This window comes from Saccopteryx leptura, chromosome 1 (assembly GCF_036850995.1).
Source record: "Saccopteryx leptura isolate mSacLep1 chromosome 1, mSacLep1_pri_phased_curated, whole genome shotgun sequence".
NCBI classification, from domain to species: Eukaryota; Metazoa; Chordata; class Mammalia; order Chiroptera; family Emballonuridae; genus Saccopteryx; species Saccopteryx leptura.
The window spans coordinates 144,087,240-144,113,489 of record NC_089503.1 but is presented as its reverse complement, the minus strand read 5'-3'; the positions used below and the strand labels follow the sequence as shown (position 1 = coordinate 144,113,489).

The following is a 26,250-nucleotide window of genomic DNA, read 5'->3' as shown; positions in this document are numbered from 1 at the left end:
TCCACTTGACAAAATTTTCTGGAAAGTTATGCTTCTAAAATTCAAATTGTCGTGCATGCACTATTATAGCCCTGATAATATTTATAAAATATTAGTGCTTTCTATCCCCGATGCAAGAAGTACTTAATAAAGAGTTTAATATTGATAAAAATAAAATCAAATACTTACCAATTATATCTATGCAATATATATATGTATATTTATTAAATCAACGAGCTTTTACAACAGTTTTGACTGACACTTATTTCAAATTAACACCAACTGAATGATGTGAAACACTACAGAAGTTGCGATGGGCCAATTAGGTGAGAATAACTGCGTTGTTTAGCAAGTTTTTAAAACGTCCGGAGGTTCCCCGTGGCAGATGGCACGCTCTGCGGTGAACCCAGGACGAAGTTTACTTGACAACGCCAATCACCCAGTTGATATTTTGGTCTCGTCAAACGAAATTATACTTAAAAATTATTTACCGCAATTATTTAAGAATTGCATTTTTTGTTAAATTTGGCACCGATATCTAGCAGTGCATTTAAATGGCCCGGGGCAAAAGAGTTAAAGTCGTGTCGAGTCCATTTTCAAATTGCCCCCCTTAACTATCGAATTGCCCCCCTGTGGGGCGTGGGCCCCACGTTGGGAAACATTCGCAGGCATCCCCAAACTATGGCCCGCGGGCCGCAATGTGGCCCCCTGAGGCCATTTATCCAGCCCCCACTGCACTTCTGGAAGGGGCACCTCTTTCATTGGTGGTCATTGAGAGGACCACTGTATTTGGCAGCCCTCCAATGGTCTGAGGGACAGTGAATTGGCCCCCTGTGTAAAAAGTTTGGAGACCCCTGTTAGAGGATAGAAGTCTGGGATCAGGTTCTGGTGAAAACCCTCTTCCGAGTTGCCTAAGCCAGTTTTATTCTTATATGGGGGAGAGGGCAAAACACCTCTCTGGGGTCTCTTTTATCATTCACAGGGGCTCCATTCTCATGACCCAATCACCTCCCCAAAGGCCCCACCTCCTCACATCATCACATTGGAGGGTTAGGATTTCAATATGTGAATGGGGGAAAGGTACAAACATTCAGTCCATAACAACCTCTATTCCATTAACATACCCTCATAAAATGAAGAGTAATACATAATCTTATCTAATACACAGCATATATTCATATTGCACCAATTGTCCCAAAAATGTCTTTTATGGCTTTTTTTTTCTTTAAGAGAGAGAAAGGAAAGGACAGAGAGAGAAAGAGAAAGAAGCAACAACTTGCTTTCCACTAAGTTGTGCCACTGATTGCCTGACCAGGCTCAAACTGGAGTCTTCAGAATCTAGCAGGCACCCTCGGAATTGAGCCAGTGACCCCCCAGGACTGAACCAGCAACTTCAGCATTCTGGGACATCACTCTCTTTACTGAGCTACTAGCCAGGGCTGGTTTGTTTTTCTAATCCAGGAGCCGGTCACTGATCATTCCTTGCATTTTGTTGTCATATTTCTTTTTTTTTTCTTCCTTTTTTGTATTTTTCTGAAGTTGGAAACGGGAGGCAGTCAGACAGACTCCCGCATGCACCCGACCGGGATCCACCTGGCATGCCCACCAGGGGGCGATGCTCTGTTGCAACCAGAACCATTCCAGCACCTGAGGCAGAGGGCATAGAGCCATCCTCAGCGCCCCGGCCAACCTTGCTCCAATGGAGCCCTGGCTGCGGGATGGGAAGAGAGAGACAGAGAGGAAGGAGAGGGGGAGGGGTGGAGAAGCAGATGGGCGCTTCTCCTGTGTGCCCTGGCCAGGAATCGAACCCGGGATTCCTGCACGCCAGGCCGATGCTCTACCACTGAGCCAACTGGCCAGGGCTGTTGTCATATTTCTTTAGTGCCCTTATCCTTGAACAGTCTCATTACTATTTTTTTAAAAGAATATGGGCCAGTTGTCCTGTTGAATGTCTCACAGTCTGGATTTGCATGCCATCCTCCCCCCAACACTAAATTTAGAGGCAAGAATACTATATAAGTGACATTGTGAACTTTGTCCTACATCGTGTCAGGAGGTTGACACTATGGATCAAGTTGTGCTGGAATGAGTGATGCTAAGTTTGAGCCAGGTGGTATCCTCCAGCTCTCCCTTTTCCCTTTATAATTAATTAGTACTCCATGGGGGTGATACTTTGATTCTGTGTGACTATCTTATTCCCCAACAACCTTTCATCCCATGAAAGCTTTTAGTGTCCATTGCTGATTCTCGCCTGACTCGAGTATTGCAGCTGTTGGTACATAATGTTTTTTTCCCATACTAGTAAATATTAGGATCAACACTATTTAGTACTATGAAGAAAAAACAAAGAATTTTTCTTTGTTTTTCACATTATAGATTGTTTTTATTTTGTTTTATTTCTTAATTGAATTTATTGGGGAAAACAAATAATTTTTTAAGTGTGAGAAAAAGAAGGTAGAAGAGCCTGACCTGTGGTGGCGCAGTGGATAAAGTGTTGACCTGGAATGCTGAGGTCATTGGTTCAAAACCTCAGGCTTGCCTGGTCAAGGCACATAAGAGAGTTGATGCTTCTTGCTCCTCCCACCTTCTCTCTCTCTCCTTCCCCTGTCCAAAATGAATAAATGAAAATCTTTTAAAAATTTTAAAAAAGGAAGGTGGAAAACATCTACCATATTTCCCCATGTATAAGGTGCTCCCCATGTATAAGACATACCTTAATTTTGGAGCCCGAAATTAAAAAAAAAAGTATTACATAAAGTTACTGAACTCAACTTTTATTCATCATAAAATTCATACAACTCCTCATCACTGTCAAAACATCCATCCATTAGCTTGTCCTCATCTGTGTCTGATGGTGAATCACTGTCTTTATATATTTCCTCATGCTTAGTTCCATCTATGGGATTTGAAATGCCACACTTCTTAAATGACTTAACAACGATCTCAATCTTGATATTATCACAGGATCTTTTCACCCAGGTACAGACTTATTCTATAGCTGGTTTCTTCACTCTTCCTGCTGGTGTCAAATTGTCCCCAGAAGACTTCATCCATTGGTTCCATTTGTCTCTCATGGCAACTTTGAAGGGTTTGTTAACGCTGACGGTTGGAGCTGGGATGTCAAGCTTCCAGGTATGACAGCAATTTTGTTTTTTGCTCTGCAGCAATCTTCTTTGTGTTTTTTGTTATGTGTGCCCTGAACTTACCAAGCACAAATAGGGCAGGTTTACATAAGAGCCCACCTGGTCTCCTTCTCCAAACCTTCTCAAACCAGATCTTCATCTCATCCTGATTCATCCAACCCTTGTCATGAATGTGGACAATCACTCCTCAAGGAATATCTTCTTTTGGCATTGTTTCGCGTCTGAAAATCAGCATAGGAGGCAGCTTGGTTTCATCAGCACAACAAGCTAGAACAACTGTATAATGGCTCTTCTCATGTCCACTTGTCTTCACAGTTACAGTTTTTACTCCCTTCTTATCAACAGTTCTGTTACTTGGGACATCAAATTTAAGGGGGACGTCCCAACTCAGACTGATGTGTCTTCCGACATTGAATGACAAAATGATGAAATTCAAGGACCTTCTGCTCATAGCTTTCAGGCATCTTTTGGGCAAGTCTGGTGTGTGTACACATGCTTAGTGCATTTTGTTTCATGAGTCTGAAGCACCAATTGTGTCCTCCTTTGAAATCAGTAACTTCTTTTTCATCAGCAATTCTTCTTGCCTCATGCTGAACCACCTTTGTGGACACAGGAATTCCAACTGCCCTTTGCTCTTCCATCCGTATCTTCAATCCCCTCTCTAAATCAGGCCATTTTGCTGACTTACCTCTCATGGCCTTCTTCTGCCGTGGCGTTTTCAGTAGGGTTTCTTCTTCCCGTAGTCAGTCTCGGATTGATTTCTCGGTTGGAGGAGGACCAAACTTCTGTTCAGCAGCACGATTTCCACTCACTTTTTCAAACTGGATCACTTTTAACTTGAATTCAGCATTGTACGAAAATCTTTTCTGAGCCATTTCAGGGTAGAATGTAACAAAAGGTAACCTACCGTAATATAACAGTAATAAGTGCAAAAAAATGAGCACAAAGATAACAAGCGCAAAAATATAGGAAATGCAAGTAAAAAAAAAATCTACAACAATGAGAGCAAAAACAAGTGCAAAAAGTGGGGGAAAAAAGTTAAAAAAAGAACTACAACCAGACCCGAGCTGTGGTGGCACAATGGATAAAGTGTCCACCTGGAACACTGAGGTCACTGGTTCAAAACCCTGGATTTGCCTGGTCAAGGAGTTTATGCTTCTTGCTCCTCCCCATTTTCTCTCTCTCTCTTCTCTCTAAAAAACATGAATAAATTAAAAACATATTTTTGAAAAAAAACTACAACCACTGTATAAGATGCACCCAGATTTTAGACCCCAAATTTTTCGGAAAGTGGTGCGTCTTATACATGGGGGTTATGGTAATTCATGAAAATATTGACCTTACATGAAAACAGTTTCTTTCTGATAATACAATTTTTTTCTGTTTTGCCTTTAAGGAGTCAACTAATCCCTTCACTTGCATAATGTAGGTATTGTTTGCTTATTTACTAAGGAGGGTAGGTGATGTGGGGAGAAAGCAAAGGGTACTTTTGTATGGCACTCTTCCCTTATGTAGTCTAGGAGATGAGGTGTACACTCATAAAACTAAAAAAATAAAAGGACAGGTAAGACTAGATGTGTGGTAGAAATAAGAATACTCTCTTTTCTGACTAAGTGAAACTGGTCATGTTCCTCCCACTCCCGTCTCTGTCCCTTGTCCTTCCCTCACACCAATTCCTCTACCTGGAATGTTCTCCTCCCTTTGTGTTTGCACGTGCATATATTACGCTCTCTCCAGTCTTCCAGACTGAACCACCAGCTCTTCTACTCAACAGTAACAACGAACTTTCATTAATCTCTCATCTTCTCTTAAGAAGTGGCTTCTCTCCAGCCTGACCAGGCGGTGGCGCAGTGGATAGAGCGTCGGACTGGGATGCAGAGGACCCAGGTTCAAGACCCTGTGGTCACCAGCTTGAGCGCGGGCTTATCTGGTTTGAGCAAAGCTCACCAGTTTGAGCCCAAGGTCGCTGGCTCGAGCAAGGGGTCACTCGGTCTGCTGTAGCCCCCGGGTCAAGGCAGATATGAGAAATCAATCAATGAACAACTAAGGAACCGCAGTGAAGAATTGATGTTTCTCATCTCTCTCCCTTCCTGTCTGTCTGTCCCTATCTGTCCCTCTCTCTGATTCTCCCTGTCTCTGCCACACACACAAAAAAGTGGCTTCTCCCAATTCTGCACATAATCCAAAATCAATTTATCTAATTCTTTTGACTGTCCCATGCTAAATCACTTCCCAGCTTGGATTACAGATGTGTGTGGGCCCTCCTCTTGCCTGCATGCTCTGAGGGTGAGCGATCCTGACTTACGTGGCTCGCTGTGGGCCCCTCCTTCTGGTACTTTGCACCTCTGTTACTTTAAGTGAGTAAATGAACAGTCATCAATGCGTCAATAAACTATCCCTCAAGTATATTGGCGTTGAATTGTGCTCGTGATAATCTTCATGAGAAACTCTACTCTTGCCCTCTGTGCTTATTTTTTTCCAACATGTTCCATGCAACAGTAAGTTAACAAGGAAGTTTCCTTTACTCCTTTCCTCTAGACAGTGGGGGAAAAAATAACAGGAAACCAACCCACAGCAAACAATGAAGATGAATATCAAATATTTGTTCCTTTCTGTACAAGGACTTATGTACAACACTAAGTCATCATAGTAGCATTTGAAAGAATCAAAGTTGCTTGGAGCTTTAAGAATTTCCAGGATTAAAAAAAAAAAGAGTTTCCAGAGTAGCAATTTGGCTGTTTTTATCTAAATGAAGTAAGTTAAAATAGAGCCTTTTAACAGAATATTCCAGGTATTCACAATCAGCCCCTGGAAACTACGCTTCTTATGAAATTCATAATCCAGGAACATGGTCCATGCTGCAGACAGGTAAACTTGCTGCTTTAACTGTGCCTCCACTGTACATTGTCAGAAAAGAAAAAGAAGGTACTGTTTATTGAGTAACACCCGTGTCACTACAACATCACCAGTTAAATATTATCTTCATTTTGTAGATAAGAGAACCGAGTTTCATAGACAATAAAAAGTTGCTTCACATTACACAGCAAAAAAGGATAAAACTGAGATTTGATTTTATTTTTGAACAGTTTCAGGCTTTATTGACAATCGTGTATAATAAACCAGATGGGTCTGGCCACCGCACATGCCCTTCCCCCAAGGGAGGCAGCTGGGCAACCCTGTGCTGCTGCTGGCCCAGGCTCCGCTCGTCTCCTCTGGCTCCAGGCTCATCACTTTCAAGCACAGCCATCAAACCCCACCTATGCGCAGGGGCCTCACCCCTGTTTGAGGTACCCTTGCCCCAAGTCCTAACCCTTGGAGGTCAAACTTACTCAGCCTCCTCTCCTCCACCCTGTTTCTCTCCCAGGCCAGTAGCACGAAACAGGCAGACTTTGCAGTGGAAGACAGACAGAATCTGAGGCAGAAGGCTGGACAGGTCGACCTTTCTGAGTTCACACATTACAGATGGACCTCAGATTGCAGTGAGGTTTCATGGCCTGTGCAGGTCTGAGTTTCTGGGCCCTGGGTGGACTGGGATTCACACAGGGAGGATGTGAATGTGCCTGCACATAGTTGGTGCTCATGCATACAGTAGGCGCTCCGATTGGAATCACAGGTTCTTGCTGAACTCCTTCACCAGAATGCAGCCCAGGCAGCCTCGGCTCCCCTCAGCCCGGTAGTTGTAATCTTCCAGCATCACTGCCACATCCCAAGCCACCCCAGCCACTGGGACCAAGGGGCAGCCTGGGACTCCCCACTACCACCACCCATGGGCATAGCCAGGACTCTGGGGAGACCAGCCGCTGCCTGCCCATGCCTTGGCATCAGTGCCAGAGGGAGACTGAGAGGCAGGTGACCCAACCCCATCCCCAGCATTAGAGCCCAGAGCCAGGGCCAGGACACCCCCCACTGAACCCCGCACACGTCACCTGAGTCATGCACCACCCACAGGCTCAGCTTCATGGCCTCCACTGCCTGGAGGAGCAAAGGAAGCCAGGACAAAGCGCAGGCCGCGGCTGGCCTCAGCCAAGAGGAGCAAGGCAGGCAGGGGTGTCAGGGCGAGGAGGGCCACTCGGTGCTCCGTGTCCATCGTGCCAGCTTTTAGTGTCTCCAGCACCAGGGGCTTCTCCTGTTTCCTCATCTCCTGCACCTACAGGTGGCTGGGGGACATGGTAGCCCTCACCAACAAATGAGCAGGTGTGCACCTGCAAAACCCCCTTGAGTGGCTCTGATCTTTTGACAACATGTGTGTGTGTGGGGGGGGCAGGGTCAGAAAGGAAAGCTGAGATTTTTTTGTGTGGCAGAGACAGAGTCAGAGAGAGGGACAGTTAGGGACAGACAGATGAGAAACAGGGAGAGAGATGAAAAACATCAATTTTTCGTTGTGGCTCCTTAGTAGTTTATTGATTGATTTCTCATATATGCCCTGACAGGGGGGCTCCAGCAGATCAAGTGATCCCTTGCTCAAGCCAGCGACCTTGGGCTCAAGCTGGTGAGCCTTGCTCAAACCAGATGAGCCTCCGCTCAAGTTGGAGACCTGGGGGTCTCGAACCTGGGTCTTCTGCATCCCAGTCTGACGCTCTATCCACTGAGCCACCGCCTGGTCAGGCGAAAGCTGAGATTTTAAAACACACATCCTTCTGACCCCCAAATCCATGCCATCATTAAACTGTTCTTATACAGAGGCCTGCCTCCTACACCAAACTGTGAGGTCTTTCGGTCTTCCTTATCTATTTTACCCCAGTGCTTGGTGCATGAATGCTGGGCTATTGAGTATCTCTGTTTCCATTACCCCTTTCTTTTTATCTCACAGAATCTCAGTTTTATTTCCATATTCACCCTCCCCAGGCAGCCAGCGGCTTCAGGAGATGCTCACCCCATCCAGCTGCAGTACTTGTGAAATAGGTATAGTAGGTAGAAGTCACCTATTTTATAGGAGACTGGAGGCTCCTAGAGGTTACCCATCTTGCCCAAGATTAAAGTAACAAAGCTAGGATTCAAACAACAGTTTGACTCTATATGCTACATTACTTCTAGTATACTACACTCACTACCTTTAAAGAACTATCTTCATGATAAAGTATTCACATGTCAAAGTATTGTCAGACACAAGGGCAAATAATAGCCTTAGAAACAAAACAATAAATGATGTTTCCTTTGGCAGATTTCACAACTTAATAATCTAAATAGTGATGACAGTCACTGGCTGTTTGGCTCAGTGGTAGAATGTTGGCCTGGAGTGTGATAGTCCCAGGTTCAATTACTGATCAGGGCTCACAGGAGAAGTGACCATCTGCTTCTCCAGCTGTTCCCCTCTCTCTTTCTCTCTGTCTCTCTTTCCCTTCTGCAGCCATGGCTCGATAGGTTCCAGCAAGTTGGCCCTGAGTGCTGAGAATGGCTTCGAGGCCTCACCTCAGGTGCTGAAATAGCTCAGTTGCTGAACAACAGAGCAGTGGCCCCAGATGGGCAGAGATTCACCCAGTAGGGGGCTTGCCATGTGGATCCTGGTTGGGGTGCATGCAAGAGTCTGTCTCTCTTCCTCCTTGCCTCTCTCTCTCTCTCTTTTTTTGTATTTTTCTGAAGTTGGAAATGGGGAGGCAGTCAGACAGACTCCCACATGCGCCCGACCGGGATCCACCCGGCATGCCCACCAGGGGGCGATGCTCTGCCCATCTGGGGCGTTGCTCTGTTGCAACCAGAGCCATTCTAGCGCCTGGGGCAGAGGCCATAGAGCCAGCCCCAGTGCCCGGGCCAACTTTTTGCTCCAATGGAGCCTCGGCTGCAAGAGGGAAAGAGAGAGACAGAGAGGAAGGAGAGGGGGAGGGGTGGAGAAGCAGATGGGTGCTTCTCCTGTATGTCCTGGCCAGGAATCAAACCTGGGACTCCTGCATGTCAGGCCGATGTTCTACCACTGAGCCAACCAGCCAGGGCTCCCTGCCTCTCTTTTAATAAAAAAAAAATAGTAATGATAGCTATTCGTATACCTATAATTAGGTTGCAAGATAGAGGCAGCCTATTAGTCATACCATCATCATAGCCTTCTAGGGACAAAACCATTTCAAGCCTTTAAGAAACAGTGAAAGCATGACCAAAGTATCTCTTCCCTCAAGAGATAATAAGAGAGAAGACTTTCTAAGGAAATTAAACTAGAAGCCAGGAGGCCAGGTATGAACTGAACTCTATCAGAAATCAGCTATGAAACTTTAAGCAAGTCATTTAATATCTTTACTACTAACAGTAAAATAATGTCTGTGAACATGTTTTGAAAGTATAAAATGCTATGCCTGGTGGTATCGCAGTGGGTAGAGCATTGACCTGGGATGCTGAGGTCCAGGTTAAAAAAAGAGGTCACTGGCTTGAGCTCAGGCTCATCTGGCTTGAGCAAACACTCACCAGCTTGAGTGTGGGGTCACTGGCTTAAGCTTGGGATCATTAACATGATCCCATGGTCACTGGCTTGAGCCCGAAGGTTGCTGGTTTGAAGCTCAAGGTTGCTGGCTTGAGCAAGGGGTCACTGGCTTGGCTTGAGCTCCCTCGTCAAGGCACATATGAGAAGCAATCAATGAACAACTAAAGTGCTGCAACTACAAATTGATGCTTCTCATCTCTCTCCCTTCCTGTCCCTCTCTCTCAAAACCAAACAAACAAAAAAACATATAAAGTGCTACAAGAAATTATTCATTCAGTATTTAATACTAAGCTACTACTATGTACAGAGTTGGATTTAAAAGCAGGTGCACCAGGCATGTGCCCTGGGTCTCGACTTCTGAAGGGCCCCTCAAAACCCCAACTTTACACTTTTTTCTAATGACACCAAGTTTGGTTTCATATGTGCAATTTTAACATTAATAGTACATAATATTTTTTATTTATTTAAAAATATGGTTAACATATATATTTTTTTTCTGTCTCTCTTTTTTTTTTTTACAGAGACAGAGAGAGAGAGTCAAAGAGAGGGATAGATAGGGACAGACAGACAGGAACGGAGAGAGATGAGAAGCATCAATCATCAGTTTTTCATTGCGACATCTTAGTTGTTCATTGATTGCTGTCTCATATGTGCTTTGACTGTGGGCCTTCAGCAGACCAAGTAACCCCTTGCTCGAGCCAGCGACCTTGGGTCCAAGCTGGTGAGCTTTGCTGAAACCAGATAAGCCCACGCTCAAGCTGGTGACCTCGGGGTCTCGAATCTGGGTCCTCTGCATCCCAGTCCAATGCTCCATCCACTGCGCCACCGCCCGGTCAGGCTGTCTCTCTTTGTTTTTTAAGGGGCTCAATATTTTTCTTCTGTGCCTGGAGCCTCAACTGACCTTAGTGCATCTCTTACTATGTGCTTGGTCTTAGAGGGAATACAAGAATAATTAAGGCATGGTCTATTCCAGGGGTAGTCAACCTTTTTATACCTACCCCCTACTTTTGTATCTCTGTTAATAGTAAAATTTTCTAACCGCCCACTGGTTCCACAGTAATGGTGATTTATAAAGTAGGGAAGTAACTTTACTTTATAAAATTTATAAAGCAGAGTTACAGCAAGTTAAAGCATATAATAATAATTACCAAGTACTTTATGTAGGATTTTTGCTGTTTGGTAGAATAAATCTTTATAAAACAACTTACAACTCAACAACAAACAAACAAACAATCCAATAAAAAAAATGGGAAGAGGATATGAATAGACACTTCTCCCAGGAAGAAATACAAATGGCCAACAGATATATGAGAAGATGCTCATCTTCTTTAGCTATTAGAGAAATGCAAATCAAAACGGCAATGAGATACCACCTCACACCTGTTCGATTAGCTGTTATTAGCAAGTCAGGTAACAGCAAATGTTGGAGAGGCTGTGGAGAAAAAGGAACCCTCATACACTGTTGGTGGGAATGTAAAGTAGTACAACCATTATGGAAGAAAGTATGGTGGTTCCTCAAAAAACTGAAAATAGAACTACCTTATGACCCAGCAATCCCTCTACTGGGTATATATCCCAAAAACTCAGAAACATTGATACGTAAAGACACATGCAGCCCCATGTTTATTGCAGCATTGTTCACAGTGGCCAGGACATGGAAACAACCAAAAAGCCCATCAATAGACGACTGGATAAAGAAGATGTGGCACATATACACTATGGAATACTACTCAGCCATAAGAAATGATGACATCGGAACATTTACAGCAAAATGGTGGGATCTTGATAACATGATACGAAGCGAAATAAGTAAATCAGAAAAAAACAGGAACTGTATTATTCCATATGTAGGTGGGACATAATAGTGAAACTAAGAGACATTTATAAGAGTGTGGTGGTTACGGGGGGGAGGGGGGAATGGGAGAGGGATAGGGGGTGGGGAGGGGCACAAAGAAAACAAGATAGAAGGTGACAGAGGACAATCTGACTTTGGGTGATGGGTATGCAACATAATTGAACGACAAGATAACCTGGACTTGTTATCTTTGAATATATGTATCCTGATTTATTGATGTCACCCCATTAAAAAAAATAAAATTATATAAAAAATAAATAAATAAATAAAAAAAACTTACTATAGTTAAATCTATCTTTTTATTTATACTTTGGTTGCTCTGCTACCGCCCACCATGAAAGCTGGAGCACTCACTAGTGGGTGATAGGGACCAGGTTGACTACCACTGGTCTATGCTGTGAGCATCTGTTGTGTTTGCAGGTCTACCTTCTACTAAGAGCACATTGCTTTTTCTTTGAAGACTTAGCCCTTCCCCCACTTAATGAGGCCTGATGGGTTGTCAATCACATTGCTCAGTACCCATGGTAGTGGGTATGAGTTCCAAGGCTAGCTAATTAGATATAGTGATTGGTTCAAAGATGGACACATGACTCAAATCGAGGCCTATCAGAGGCTTCCCGGAGATGTGGTAGAGGGTTGCTGTAAGAGAGTGTCTTCTGTAATCCCTAGATATAACCATGCCGTGTACTGGAGCTGAGCCATCTTCCTCAGTTACACAGAAGCAGTATAAATATGAAAACACGAACTGTGAGAAGCGGAAAAGACAGAGAGGTGGGCTGAGAGGGAGCCACGAAAGCCAAGTGAATTCCTGGACTTTACAGTTTGCTAATAGATTCCCTTCTATGTATAAGCTGGTTTGAGTCTCGTTTCTGCCACTCACAATCAAAGGAAATCTGACTAATACAGTCTCAGTCCTCAAATATTTCATATCTTATAAAGTGTCTAATCATTTTCTTAAGAATCAAAGAATAGAGACTTAAAAAAAATATATCAGCAAAATTTTAAAACATACCAGCTAAGTTTAAGTGTTTTGTGATGCCTCCAGCACCATGGACTCTCACAGCTGGAGGCAACTTTCCAGTGAGCCTTCCTCCCTCTCCTCTGGCAGTGGAGTTGGTAGTTAGCAACAGCTGTGTTATACCCAAACCTGTGATTTCACTTGTAGTTGTTATTGTGTGTGTGTGCATATAAAATATTTAATATTTAATACACTATAACATTTATATAATATTACTATTGAGTGCCTGGCACTTAAGAGGTGAATACATTAGAATATTTCAAGAAAGCTAGCTAGGTAAAAGGGACAGTCTAGAAATAAGAAAAAGCTATAAAAAAAGGCCTGCTTCCGGGAGCGGACAGCTTTTTACCCCATCCCACCCTTACTCACTGAGATGAGGGTGCAAGGTAGACCACGGAGAGACCTGAATGTGATGGCATTTTCGATTTTATGGTGTAGACATGGAGAGAGAACTTTTGAAGGAAGTTGCACAAACAAAACTGTGATAAGACAAAAGACCCCTGGTGGCTATGAGGAGAATTGAATTGGGGAAATCTGAGGCTTCAGATGGACGATGTGTGGTTTTTCTGAGTTCCAAAAACCTCAAGGGTTCTAACTTCAAGTTGAGCTGTCATGCCCCTCTTCCATCTGGGTCTGTCTTCACTGGGACTCATCTCCAATTCAGTCAAGCTCTCCTTCTCAGAGTCTCTTAATATCCTCCCGTTTTGTAAACCTAGCTCAGGTTCAATTCCAAACTTATCTCTTTATCAAATATTTTCTGGCCATTCCAACCTATTGTAGCCTTTCCAGAACAATCCCCTCCGCCCCAGAATTCCAGGCTATTGGGGTCTGTCAATCAAAGGTGAGCTATAGCCTGACCAGGCGGTGGCGCAGTGGATAGAGCGTCAGACTGGGATGCAGCGGACCCAGGTTTGAGACCCCCGAGGTTACCAGCTTGAGCGCGGGCTCATCTGGTTTGAGCAAAAAGCCCACCAGCTTGAACCCCAGTTCGCTGGCTCCAGCAAGGGGTTACTCGGTCTACTGAAGGCCCGCGGTCAAGGCACGTATGAGAAAGCAATCAATGAACAACTAAGGTGTTGCAGTGCGCAATGAAAAACTAATGATTGATGCTTCTCATCTCTCTGTTCCTGTCTGTCTGTCCCTGTCTATCCCTCTCTCTGACTCACTCTCTGTCTCTGTAAAAAATAAATAAATAAAATAAAATAAAATCTCTAAATTAAAAAAAAAAAAAGAAAAAAGGTGAGCTATATAAAAGTGATTAAGAAAGGATAACGACCTTACAAATAAGTATAATGTATGTTTTTTTTTTTAATTATTGATTTTAGAGAAAGGAAAGGGGTGCCCTGGCCAGTTGGTTTAGTGGTAGAGCATCAGCCAGGCATGTGGATGTTCCAGGTTCAAGTCTCGGTCAGGGCACACAGGAGAAGCACACATCTGCTTCTCCACCCCTCCCCTTCTCGCTTCTCTCTCTCTCTCTCTCTCTCTCTCTCTGTCTCTTCTCCTCTCCTCCTGCAGCCATGGCTTGACTGGAGCAAGTTGGCCCTGGGGACTGAGGATAGTTCCATGGCCTCCACCTCAGGCGCTAAGAAATGGCTCCAGTTGCAACAGACAACAGCCCCAGATGGGCAGAGCATCGCCCCCTGGTGGGCTTGCCAGGTGGATCCCGGTCAGGGCGCATGCAGGAATCTGTCTCTCTGCCTCCCCTCCTCTCACTAAAAATAAAAAAAAAGAGGGGGTGGGAGAGAGAGAGAAACATTGATCTGTTCCTGTATGTGCCTCAATCTTCATGTTTTGCGATGACGCCTAACCAAACAAGTTGTCCAGCCAGGGCAAGTACAGTGTATCTTAAATTGTTATTTCAACATAAACATATTCTCTAATCCTCAGCTCAGTGGAAAATTCCTGAAGGGCAAAAAATTCTTTTCAGACGTCCTTGAATTCTAAAGATCTCTGTACTTACTAATATTAGTGCACTTCATGATTTTCCAACCCTGTTTAGCCAGCACGTGCTTTCAAGCTTGGCTCAAGAGAGCTGTGCTTTTACTGAGAAAATCTTGGCCACTTTCATCTTTCTCAGAGCATATCTTGAGTCAGCCTTCTTCTTTCCTCCTACACTCCCTCCTCTCTCCCCACATCACACATCTTCCTAGGGTTAGCTTTTGTTCTTCTGCAAGTGCACTTCCTAAAGGGCTGTTAGCCCTACCCTTGGTCCCTATGCTCAAAAGCAGTTCTTTTTTTCTTTTTAAGGAGTAAATTTTTATTTTATATTTTTTATTCATTTTAGAAAGGAGAGAGAGAGGGAAAGAGAGAGAGGAGAGAGACAGAGAGAGAAGGGAGGGAGGAGCAGGAAGCATCAACTCCCATATGTGCCTTGACCAGGCAAGCCCAGGGTTTCGAACCGGCGACCTCAGTATTTCCAGGTTGATGCTTTATCCACTATGCCACCACAGGTCAGGCAGGAGTAAATTTTTATATAACACTAAGGAGCACTATTAACCTTCTATAGCAGTTATTAAGGGTAATGCATCTTTGTTCTTCATAAACCAGAGTATTGGCCCTTGACTGAAATTTACACAGGAATTGACTCAGCATTGTACTGAGAAGTTAATGTTGAGTTGCCAGCCAATTTGCAAAGTTCCCAGTGTGCAAACACCCAGATAGTTGGAATTCCTTAGTTTTCCAGCTCAAAAGGGAGTTTCCAGCTTTGTTAAGGAGTATTATCAATGTGGACTCAGGTTGGTCCTTAGTGATTAGGTTGGTTTAGTCTTTCTTTTAAATTTCAATTACTGTTAATTTGGCTTCATTATTATCAGTATGCTGTTTTGCTTTGCTAACCATGTCATTTTTTTTTTATGATTCTTATTTGCATCAATAGGATTTTTCAGCCATAATTTTCAAGGAACAAGACTTTAGGATATGTGTGGTTTGATAGTCTAACAGGACTGGGGTTTGGTTTATTGCTGTATGTCCAGTAGCTATCGTAGTCTGACACACAGTAGATGGTTGATAAATCTGTTGAATAAGTGAATGGAAGACCTCTGGACACACTGGTTTTGAAAGATATTTAATCTGTGAAATCTGGTAATGAATTGGATGCAAAGTAAAGGATGTACACAGGTTTCTGAGAAGAGAACAGGAGGCTGATTTTCTACATGAATGTTTTATTCATGGGGGTGGGGCTCCCTTGACCTGACCTTTATAATTTAAAACCTCTCACTAGGTGGACAATGCCAATATCCAGAAGCAAGCTTTAGAAAAAACAAGAGATCTGACCCCACTCTAGTTTTTATTTTATATAATTTGAACATCCCAGTTTTGTTTGTTGTTGTTGTTGTTGTTTTTAATTTAAGAAAGCACTGAGCTGCTCTGAGCCCTTTCCTCTTTTAGTATTCCCATGGGATTAAGATGGTGTCATTTTCTGGTAAAAAGTGTCTCAGATTGGGTTTGTAGGTCATGTCCTTAGAAACCGAGTCACAAATCAAAGCCACAGACTTTTGCCCTTTCCCCCTTTCCTGGATTAAAAGTAATAATGAACTTAATTTAGGACTTTAATTGATCTGGTCCTGCTCTACAAGTCGCTAAGAGTTAGGATTCCACATCCTCTTCTTATCCTTGGGGGCTGGTTTTACCCACCCACAGATTTTAAAACTTGTAAAGAAAAGGAAGTGGCACCCATCCAGGTCTTTTGAACTGGTAGGCCAGACCCTTCAAATGACTCCACCCTAGCCCCTCAGAAAATAAAAGGCAGACTTTCAAAGCTAGCAAAATATCAAAGTTTGCATTTTTCCATGGAAACAAAAACAAACATTCGCAAACTTTTTTCCACTTCTCAGCTTAACTCCAGACAATGATTTAATAAAAAAATATTTACCCTCTCTTCCTTTTCATTTTTTGATAAGAAAACACCCCACACCACTTTTCTCTTAATCGAATTGCATACTTTACACAATATAGTAAATTATAACTATATATTATATATGCAGATATATAATTTTTAAATATATAATATAAATTAGGTTCTTTTTTAAAAATCTATTTTACAGATTAATAAAATCCAGAAATTTAAAAGTTATTTATTCATATTTTTAAAAGACTCAATAGCTGATTTGAGCAGAATTTTTAAACAGTTTTCCCTCCTCTTGTTTGGAAAATATGTTGAATAATTATAATGAAATACCAGATAAAAGTAGATTTCTATTTATTTTATTTTCTACTTCTAAAATTAGATATAACCAATTTTTATGTTGCAATTTTGAAAAGATCAATTTAAAAAATTATTGATTTTTAGAGAGAGGAAAGGAGATGGAGAGAGAGAGAAACATCAACTTTTTTTGAGAGAGAGAAAGAAACAGACAGGCCTGACCTGTGGTGGCGCAGTGGATAAAGCGTCGACCTGGAAATGCTGAGGTTGCCGGTTCGAAACCCTGGGCTTGCCTGGTCAAGGCACATATGGGAGTTGATGCTTCCAGCTCCTCCCTCCTTCTCTCTCTCTGTCTCGCTCTCCTCTCTCTCTCTCTCTCTCTCTCTCTCTGTCTCTTTCTCTCCCTATCTCTCTCCTCTCTAAAAATGAATAAAATAAAATAAATTAAAAAAAAAAAGAAACAGACAGGAGGAAGGGAGAGCTGAAGCGTCAACTTGTAGTTGCATCCCATACATAATTGCTTCTCCTACGTGCCTTGACTGGGGTGGGGGGTTCCAGCTGACCTGGTGACAACTTGCTCAAGCCAGCAACCCTGGGCTCAAGCCAGCGATATTTGGGCTTAAACCAGCAACCTTGCACTCAAGCTGGGGAGCCTGTGCTCAAGCCAGATAAGCTCCTGCTCAAGCCAGTGACCACGGGTTTCAAACCTGGTACCTCAGGGTACCAGATCAACACTCTATCCACTGCACCACCACCAGTCAGGTGAGAAACATCAACTCTTTGTTCTATTTATTTATGCATTTATTGGTTGATTCTTTTATGTGCCCTGACCAGGTATTGAACCCTCAACCTCAGCATGTCCAGTTGATACTCTAACCCAGTGATTTTCAACCTATTTTTTCATGGCACAAACACACACTAATTACTAAGGTCAGTGCCCCTGACTAAATACAACCATTTTCATCTCATGGCACAAATAAATTAGTTACTAAAGAAGAAGAAGTCAGGGCCCTTTTTTCTTTAATAATTAGTTTATGAGTGCGTGAGAAACAAAGGTTGAAAATCACTGCTCTAACCAACTGAGCAACCCAGCCAAGTCCTAAAAAGTCAATTTGTTAGCAAGGGGCTTCAACTACTTATAATATTCATTTAATTGTCTCAAAACATAAATGGTTATATCTTGTCTTCCATCTAAAGGCTTAAACTAGACTACAAACAAGGCAAAAGTTACAGCATGAAAGTAAATATTTATATTGCCTCAGAATAACTCTGCCAGCTGCAATATTCCCATAAAATAGTATTTCTAAAACCAGCTCTGGGGGTGAAAAACATAATTGGGTGGTCCGTTTTAATTTAAAAACCCTGACCCCGGCCCTGGCCAGCTGGCTCAGTGGTAGAGCGTCGGCCTGGCGTGCAGGAGTCCCGGGTTCGATTCCCGGCCAGGGCACACAGGAGAGGCGCCCGTCTGCTTCTCCACCCCTCCCCCTCTCCTTCCTCTCTGTCTCTCTCTTCCCCTCCCACAGCCAAGGCTCCATTGGAGCAAAAGATGGCCCGGGCGCTGGGGATGGCTCTGTGGCCTCTGCCCCAGGTGCTAGAGTGGCTCTGGTCACGACAGAGCATCGCCCCCTGGTGGGCAGAGCATCACCCCCTGGTGGGCGTGCTGGGTGGATCCCGGTCCGGCGCATGCGGGAGTCTGTCTGACTGCCTCCCCGTTTCCAGCTTCAGAAAAATACAAAAAATACAAACAAACAAACAAACAAACAAACAAAAAACCCTGACCCCAAATATTTACTTCTGAATAACTACTTTCATATTCTCTAACTCAATATTTATATCTAAATGTCCATTCTGTCAATGTCTCTAAAAGTAATCTCCCATAATGTACTCCTAAATTCATTTGTAGATCTCATAATATGTTCATCAAGTATAGACTCTAATTTGCCTAGAAGATCCCTGAATGATTTGCTGGAGTGCTTCTTCCCCCATTACAAGCCAAAAACACTTTTGAAACTTATCCCTTCAATATTCTATCAGTTTATGGACACCAAGACTTAAAATAGAGAGGCCAGCAGCAGGCTTGTGTACAAAGGTACACAGAAAGCACAGGTCTAAATCAACTTTTTTTTTAAGACAAAACTTTTTTTTAAATGTATTGATTGATTCCAGAGAGAGAGAGAGGAAAAGAAAGGAAAGGTTGCACTTGTTGTTCCACTTAGCTGTCATTCATTGGTTGCTTCTTGTATGTGTCCTGACCTGACCTTGGTGTTTCAGGAGGACGCTCTTACGGACTGAGCTAACCGGCCAGGGTCTTTAATTTTCATCTATTGTTTTTTAAAAAGAGGAAGGAAGAGAAACACAGAGAGAGAAACATCAACTTGTTGCTCCACTTATTCGTGCCATCATTGGTTGACTCCTGTATTTGCCCTAACCAGGCATCAAACTGCAACCCCAGCGTGTCGGGACAAGGCTTAACCCACTGAGCTACTCCGCCAGGGCATGAGTCCTGTTTTTTGTTGCTTGACATTTTTTTCTGACATACTGGTCCTAACAAATTTGGCCAGCCAGCCAGCAGTCTAGCAGTAATGTCTGTTGACCTAAGTATACTCCACTATCATGATGCCCCCATCAGATTATATTATTTCATATTAATTTTGCTTTTGAAGAAAATTTAGTTCATATTATTCTGGACTCCATATTTATAAGTCTTCTGATGAATAAAAAGATGGATTTAATTAAGTTCAAAACTAAATAAAATAAAGAATATATAAAGAACTCTTACAACTCAGCAATAAAAAAATAACCCAAATAAACCATGGGCAAAGGACTTAAATAGACATTTTCCCACAGAAGATCTACATGTGACAAAGCACGTGAAAAGATGCTCAACATCACTAATCATTAGGGAGACACAAATCAAAATCAGAGTGAGCTATCACTTTGTACTCATTAGGATGACTCTTTCAAAAAAAGAGAGAGAAATAACAAGTATTGGGGAGAATGTGGTGAAATGGAAACCCTCATACGTTGCTGGTGGGAATGTAAAATGGTGCGGCCACTGGGGAAAACAGTTCGGTGGTTCCTCAACAAGTTAAACATAGAATTACCATGTGATCCAGAAATTTCACTCACTGGTATAATACCCCAAACAATCCCAAGTGAGAACTCTACACAGTTATCAATAGTCATAGTGTTACCAGTCCAGCTGGTGACACTAGCATTCTTGGGTTCCCCAAGATTGGAGTTCTTGCGTTCTCCAAGAAAAAAATCAAGATGAAACCCCAGAGAAAATTCCAGACACCACAGAGGCAGAGCAGAGGAAAGGAAGGCTCTCCAAATTGATTCAGACGCTGGCTCTTCTTGCTGCTTTTATAAGCTGGGGACAAGACAGGCATTTTGGAAAAGGTGGGCTTTTGGAAATTCCCATGTCAGGGTTGAGCTACTTTCTTCTTCTGTCTGGTTGCTTAGGAACTATTGGTTTTGACATCTGTAAGAAAGTAGGCAGTGAGGCCTTGGCTGGGTAGCTCAGCTGGTTAGAGCATCTTCCCCAGACACCAAGTTTGTGAGTTTGATCCCAGTCAGGGCACATATACGAATCAACTAATGAATGCATAAATAGGTGGAACTGCTAGCTGGTCAATGTTTCTCTCCCCACACTTCCTTTCTCTCTAATGAACAAATAAAAAATTCTTTAAAAAAGAAGGTAAGCAGTTAGAAGGGAGATAAGAAAGGCTACTTCTGCACCTTTGGGCAGGTGTAGTGGGGTGGTGACATTCTTGTGGTTAGCTTATCTGGTGTTTCTTTGACCACCTAGCATCTTTGGGTTCCCAGGCGCAGGTCCCCTCACCTGTCACATATTCTTCAGCCTGCCACCTCAGCACAAGCAAAAAGGATTTATTGGCATATTTTATGAATAATTTGTGAACGTTTGCCATGATACTGTGTGCTAAGATACAGTTCTAAGTGTTTTACATGTTTTAACTCACTTGTCACAAAAACCTTAGGGGAGGAGGTGATATTTTTATTTCCATTATACAATAGGAACCTAAGGCATAAAGAGGTGAAGTAACTTGTCTAAGGTTTTACATAGCCACTAAGTGGCTTTGTCAGGATTTGGACCCAGACAGTCTGGTTTCAGAGCCAGTACTCTTAATCACTCTACTACACAGCTTCTAACAAAGATGACAGGCATATGGCACACCAATGATGTCTACGAAAGAAAAATAACACAGCTAGGTCTCATGAGTAGTATAAGCAAAGCACCTGCTTTGCACATGGGAGGGGCTTCTCCATGTTCAACTTACAGCACCGAATGGAGATGGGAAGACCAAGTGACCAGGTAGGTGGCCATTCCAGCCTAGATGTGAGCTGCTGAGGACTTGAATGTCACAAAGATGAAGAGGCATTACTATAGTCCAATCATTTAGTACCAATTTCTTATCATGAGAATAGAGGAAAATCAAGGAGCAACCGGTAGGGAAACAGTGACCTTATGAAAGTGACTCATAAAGAATTACTGACATAGGGTGTGTTGACATCAGACACCTATAATAACATTATTGCATTAGGTAATCTCCCCAGATTCTAATTTTAAGCTCTTAATCTCTAGGATTTCTAAGAAAATCCTGGATAGCACCACTGATTATATGAAAAGCAACAGACCATTTCTACCACCCTGTTGCAACTAAGCAGCTGAATCCCGTGGTAGGCACCTTCCAAGCACATTGTGAAGGTAGTTCTGCTAGGTTTGTGCTATGGTTTAACTCGGGTTTGCCCTCAGGCAATAATAATCCCCAGAGTACCCTTGACTATTAACAACATTGGCAGGCTTCCTAATCACAAACAAGATTTAAGCAAGGCGGGGCTACTGTTTTTCACACATTTCTAACAGTATTTTCCTCACCTTCAGCCTCCTTCTCCATGCTCAAAGAGGCATGAATACAATGTTAGAGTAAAAGTATTTGGACAGGAGTAAATAATCTTTAGGTGAATTCTTTTGTAGACTTTCTGTTTTGGGACTGCTCATAGAAGGAAAGGGGAAGTCATACCTTTGTAAATGTTACCAAAGACCACCAGCATGCTAGGCAGGCCTCAACTGATGAAAGAATTGTGTTCCTAAATTTACATTGTTTTAAACTGGAAACATATTTTCCTTAAAATGTATATTGATATATATGCTAGTTAAAAATTGAGGTATTAGGCCCTGGCTGGTTGGCTCAGCAGTAGAGCATCAGCCCGGCTTGTGGAAGTTCTGGGATTGATTCCCAGTCAGGGGACACAGGAGAAGCGCCCATCTGCTTCTCCACCCCTCCCCCTCTCCTTTCTCTCTCTCTCTCTCTCTTCCCCTCCCGCAGCCAAGGCTCCAATGGAGCAAAGTTGGCCCGGGCGCTGAGGACGGTTCCATGGCCTCCGCCTCAGGCGCTAGAATGGCTCAGGTTGCAACAGAGCGACACTCCAGATGGGAAGACCCCTCCCATCTCTGGTAGGCATGCCAGGTGGATCCCACTCTGGTGCATGCAGGAGTCTGCTTCTCTGTTTCTAACTTTGAAAAAATACAAAAAAAAAAAAAGAAAATTGAGGTATTACATATGTACAGTAAAAGGCACTAATTTTAAGTGTTTGGCTAGGTAAATATACCCAGGTAGTCAATCAGATCAAGGTAAAGCACCCAGAAGTCTCCCTCATACCCCTTCCTAGCCAATAACCATCTTTTCAAGAAAAACTTCTATTCTGACCAATGACTAGATTTTTAAAATAACCAATGACTAGATTTTTAAAATAACTTTATTGATACAGAACAGACATATTTAAGTGCATAAAGTGAACTAATCTCAAGGATAGAGTGAAACACATATTTAAATATGTACATATTCGGAAACTACCACCCAGCACAGTGCATAGAACATTTTCATACCCTAGAAAACTACCTCATATTCCTCCCCTGTGAATAACTGGCTTTTCAGAAGCAACCACTATTCTTCGATGACCACCATTTAATTTTGCCTGTTTTGGGAATTTATATAAATGGAATTATACAGTATGCACTTGTGTCTGCCTTTTTTTCAACACTGTGTTATATTTGTGTGTAACAGCAGTTCATCTTTCTTTTATTGTTCTGTAGTATTTATGGCTAAACCACAATTTATTTCTATTTTCTACTACTCTACTGTTAATGGACCTCTGGGTTATTGCCAATTTGGGGCTATTATGAGTAAAGGTGCTAGGAACAGTCTTGTACATGCCTTTTGGTAAACATTTGTTCTCATTTCAATAAGAGGTACAGGTGTACACAAGCAGATTTGATCTAATCTGGAAAGACCAGGAAATTATTGTATAACATTGCTTTTAGGTGATATTTTCTGAATCTCAAACCTGGAGACCAACAACACATTTCCCTCATCTAGGATGTTAGTGGGGGACCCTTCCTGCTTTTTTTCTTATCTGTGGAAGTATTAAAGTTAAAGATATTCTGCCTTTCGCTGTCATTTGTATATCTGGCCTATTCATAACTAAATAAGATAAATCCCTGACTACATTCACAATTAGGACAAATACTTTTCTGTAGGTGATATTTGTTTTCTTTCTGGCTCTCTGTCTCCAAATCCTTTCATACTTTCAGAGAATCCAAGTGATGAATCTCAGTTAGGAGGCCTAGCTCATCTACTGAAACTCACAAGGCCTTTGCTATATCCCAGGTCCCTTCTCAAGGAGCATGGCAACTGACCTAGGTCCCATCAATACACTTCTCACCGAATCATCTGAATCTGAGTCATGAGGGCACCAGCATCGCAGGATGGTAGGGTTGGTGGTGTATTTGGTACATAGGGGGCAGCAGCAGAACTGTTCTTTCCCAATGGGATTTTAGATGTGATTTTGGACATTGTTCCTTCTGCAAAGCCTCCAGATCACTTTTCCAGCTCTCCTTAGCAATTCTGTAAGCTAGACCAGTGGTCTCCAACTTTTTGGGGGCCACAGACTGGTTTAATGTCAGAAAATATTTTCACTGGACCCACCTTTAGGGTGGGACGGATAAATGTATCATGTGACTGAGACAAGCATCAAGAGTGAGTCTTAGACGGATGTAAGAGGGAATCTGGTCATTTTAAAAAAATAAAACATTGTTCAGACTTAAATATAAATAAAACGGAAATAATGTAAGTTATTTATTCTTTCTCTGTGGACTGATACCAAATGGCCCACGGACTGGTACCGGTCCGCGGCCTGGAGGTTGGGGACCACTGAGCTAGACCATAGATGGTAATATTCTTCTTCTCCTTAAATCACACAGCTTAGTTTTCTGTGGCTTATAATTAAGAATCCTGACTGCTAAACCCTTCTACCAAAGTTCCCTACAAAATAATTACAAAGATTTTAAAAGTTTTATTTACTTATTGACTTTAGAGAGAGAAACAAACACCAGCCTGCTGTTTCAGGCACTCATGCACCCCTTGGTTGATTCTTGTTTGTCCCCTGACTGGGGATCAAACCTGCAACCTTGGCATGTTGGGATGGCATTCTAACCAACTGAGCTATGCAGCCAGAACCTCTGTTTTAATTGATAACACAAAAAGGTTTTGTTTTGTGTAAAAAGAGCAACCTTGTAGGCTACTTACAATTCTTTACTGTCTTGGTAAATGCCTTTTATGGGTCTAACATCTTGTAATAACTTTATTTCCTCCAAAGCAAGTAACTGGTAGGATTACCCACTAAACAAGTTACAGAGAAAACAGAATTAAGTCTTTACATACCTAGAGGTAGAATGCATGATAAGCTTCTTATATCTGGGGACCTTTTCTCCTTCCTTCTAAAGAAGAAAGTAAGGTGCCAAATCTGTCCTGTTAATTGGAAAATGTTGGCCCTGTTCCCAAGCGTTCTCCTCTCTTTCCTCCTTTCACGTGGGCATAGGACCTTGTGGCTTATGTCAAATGGAAATGGACATGTAATTTGAATGTGCTAATGCCATTGTGTAGCCAGTAGGCTATACTAGAATATACATACCTCCCAAGAAGCCCTGATTATATAATACTCATTAACAGCTTAAATTATTAATAATGAACTGGACTTCAACTAATGAAAAGGTCTTACTAATAACCTCAGAACAAAGAATGTAGAGCTAAGTGTAAGGATTTTTTTTTTTTTTTTTTCACTTTTCTGAAGCTGGAAACGGGGAGAGACAGACAGACTCCCGCATGCGCCCGACCGGGATCCACCCGGCACGCCCACCATGGGGCGACGCTCTGCCCACCAGGGGGCGATGCTCTGCCCATCCTGGGCGTCGCCATATTGCGACCAGAGCCACTCTAGCGCCTGGGGCAGAGGCCACAGAGCCATCCCCAGCACCCGGGCCATCTTTGCTCCAATGGAGCCTTGGCTGCGGGAGGGGAAGAGAGAGACAGAGAGGAAAGTGCAGCGGAGGGGTGGAGAAGCAAATGGGCGCTTCTCCTGTGTGCCCTGGCCGGGAATCGAACCCGGGTCCTCCACACGCTAGGCCGACGCTCTACCGCTGAGCCAACCGGCCAGGGCTAAGTGTAAGGATTTTAATAGAACTTTATGGTCTACAATAGGATTTCAGACACTTTTATCTCATCTGCTCCCATTGCTCAGGGGACTTAACTGAGGTCACACAGCTTGAACCTAGACCTAATGCCCATTCCTTGCTTTTTCTACCATATGATATGAACATTAATAACTTTAAACAATCATATAACTAAATTGCACTAAAATGAAATAGAAAAAAACTATAAATTCAGAAAAACTACATAGTCTAGTTTTTTTTAAACAATCATATAACTTAATTGCACTAAAATGAAATAGAAAACAAACTATAAATTCAGAAAAACTATATAATCTAGTTTAAAAAAAAAGACAGGGAGAGAGATGGGAAGTATCAACTTATAGTTGCATCACTTTAATCATTCATTGATTGCTTCTTATATGTGCCTTGACCGTGGGGCTCAAGCCAGTGACCATGGGCTCAAGCCAGTGACCATGGGATCATGTCAATGGTTCCATGCTCAAGCCAGCGATCCCAAGCTCAAGCTGGCAAGCCTGCCCTCAAGCCGATGAGCCCACACTGAAGCTGGCGTCGGGATTTCGAACCTAGGACCTTAGCTTCCCAGGTTAATGTTCTATCTACTGTGCCACAACCAGTCAGGCACATGATCTAGTTTTATTATTTCTTAATGAAAGCACAAAATATAACATACTATATAATTAAAAGGCTGCCGGTTCTACCTAGTCAAGGTACATACAACAAACAAGTTCATGCTTCCTGCTCTCCCCCTTTTCTCTCTTTCAAATCAATAAATAAAACCTTTAAAAATTAAAAAGTAAATAAATAAAAACAGAATTTTTTACAATTTCATCAGGTAGTATTATTATCCCCAGTTAAGGAAACTGATGCTTAGTAAGGTTCGTTTGTCATAGTTCGTACAGAAAGAGATGGAGTCATGATTGCGGTGAGCTCACAAGTCCACATTGTCCTTCTGCCGGGCTGAACCATGCTTCCTACTTGTGATTGTCCCAGGCCTCTATTACAGGAGAGTTGCTCTCTCTCATGCTGAGGCAGCCTCTTCTTTATTTTTATTTTTTTAAGAATCTCTTCATAAGAAATATTTTTTTCAAAATTATTTTAAGACTTTATTCATTTTAGAGAGGAAGAGAGAAAGAGAAAGATAGAAGGGGGAGGAGCAGGAAGCATTAACTCCCATA

General features: G+C 42.5%; 1 long non-coding RNA gene and 1 pseudogene across 1 annotated transcript in view; one reads left to right on the top strand and one right to left on the bottom strand.

Annotated features, from left to right (window-relative positions):
- The window catches only part of LOC136400362 (uncharacterized), a 43,354-nt gene that overhangs the window by 13,148 nt on the left and 3,956 nt on the right, over positions 1–26,250 (top strand). The gene's annotated exons all lie outside the window — the stretch shown is intronic.
- Positions 6,613–7,290, bottom strand: LOC136389043 (probable N-acetyltransferase 14 pseudogene; annotated as a pseudogene).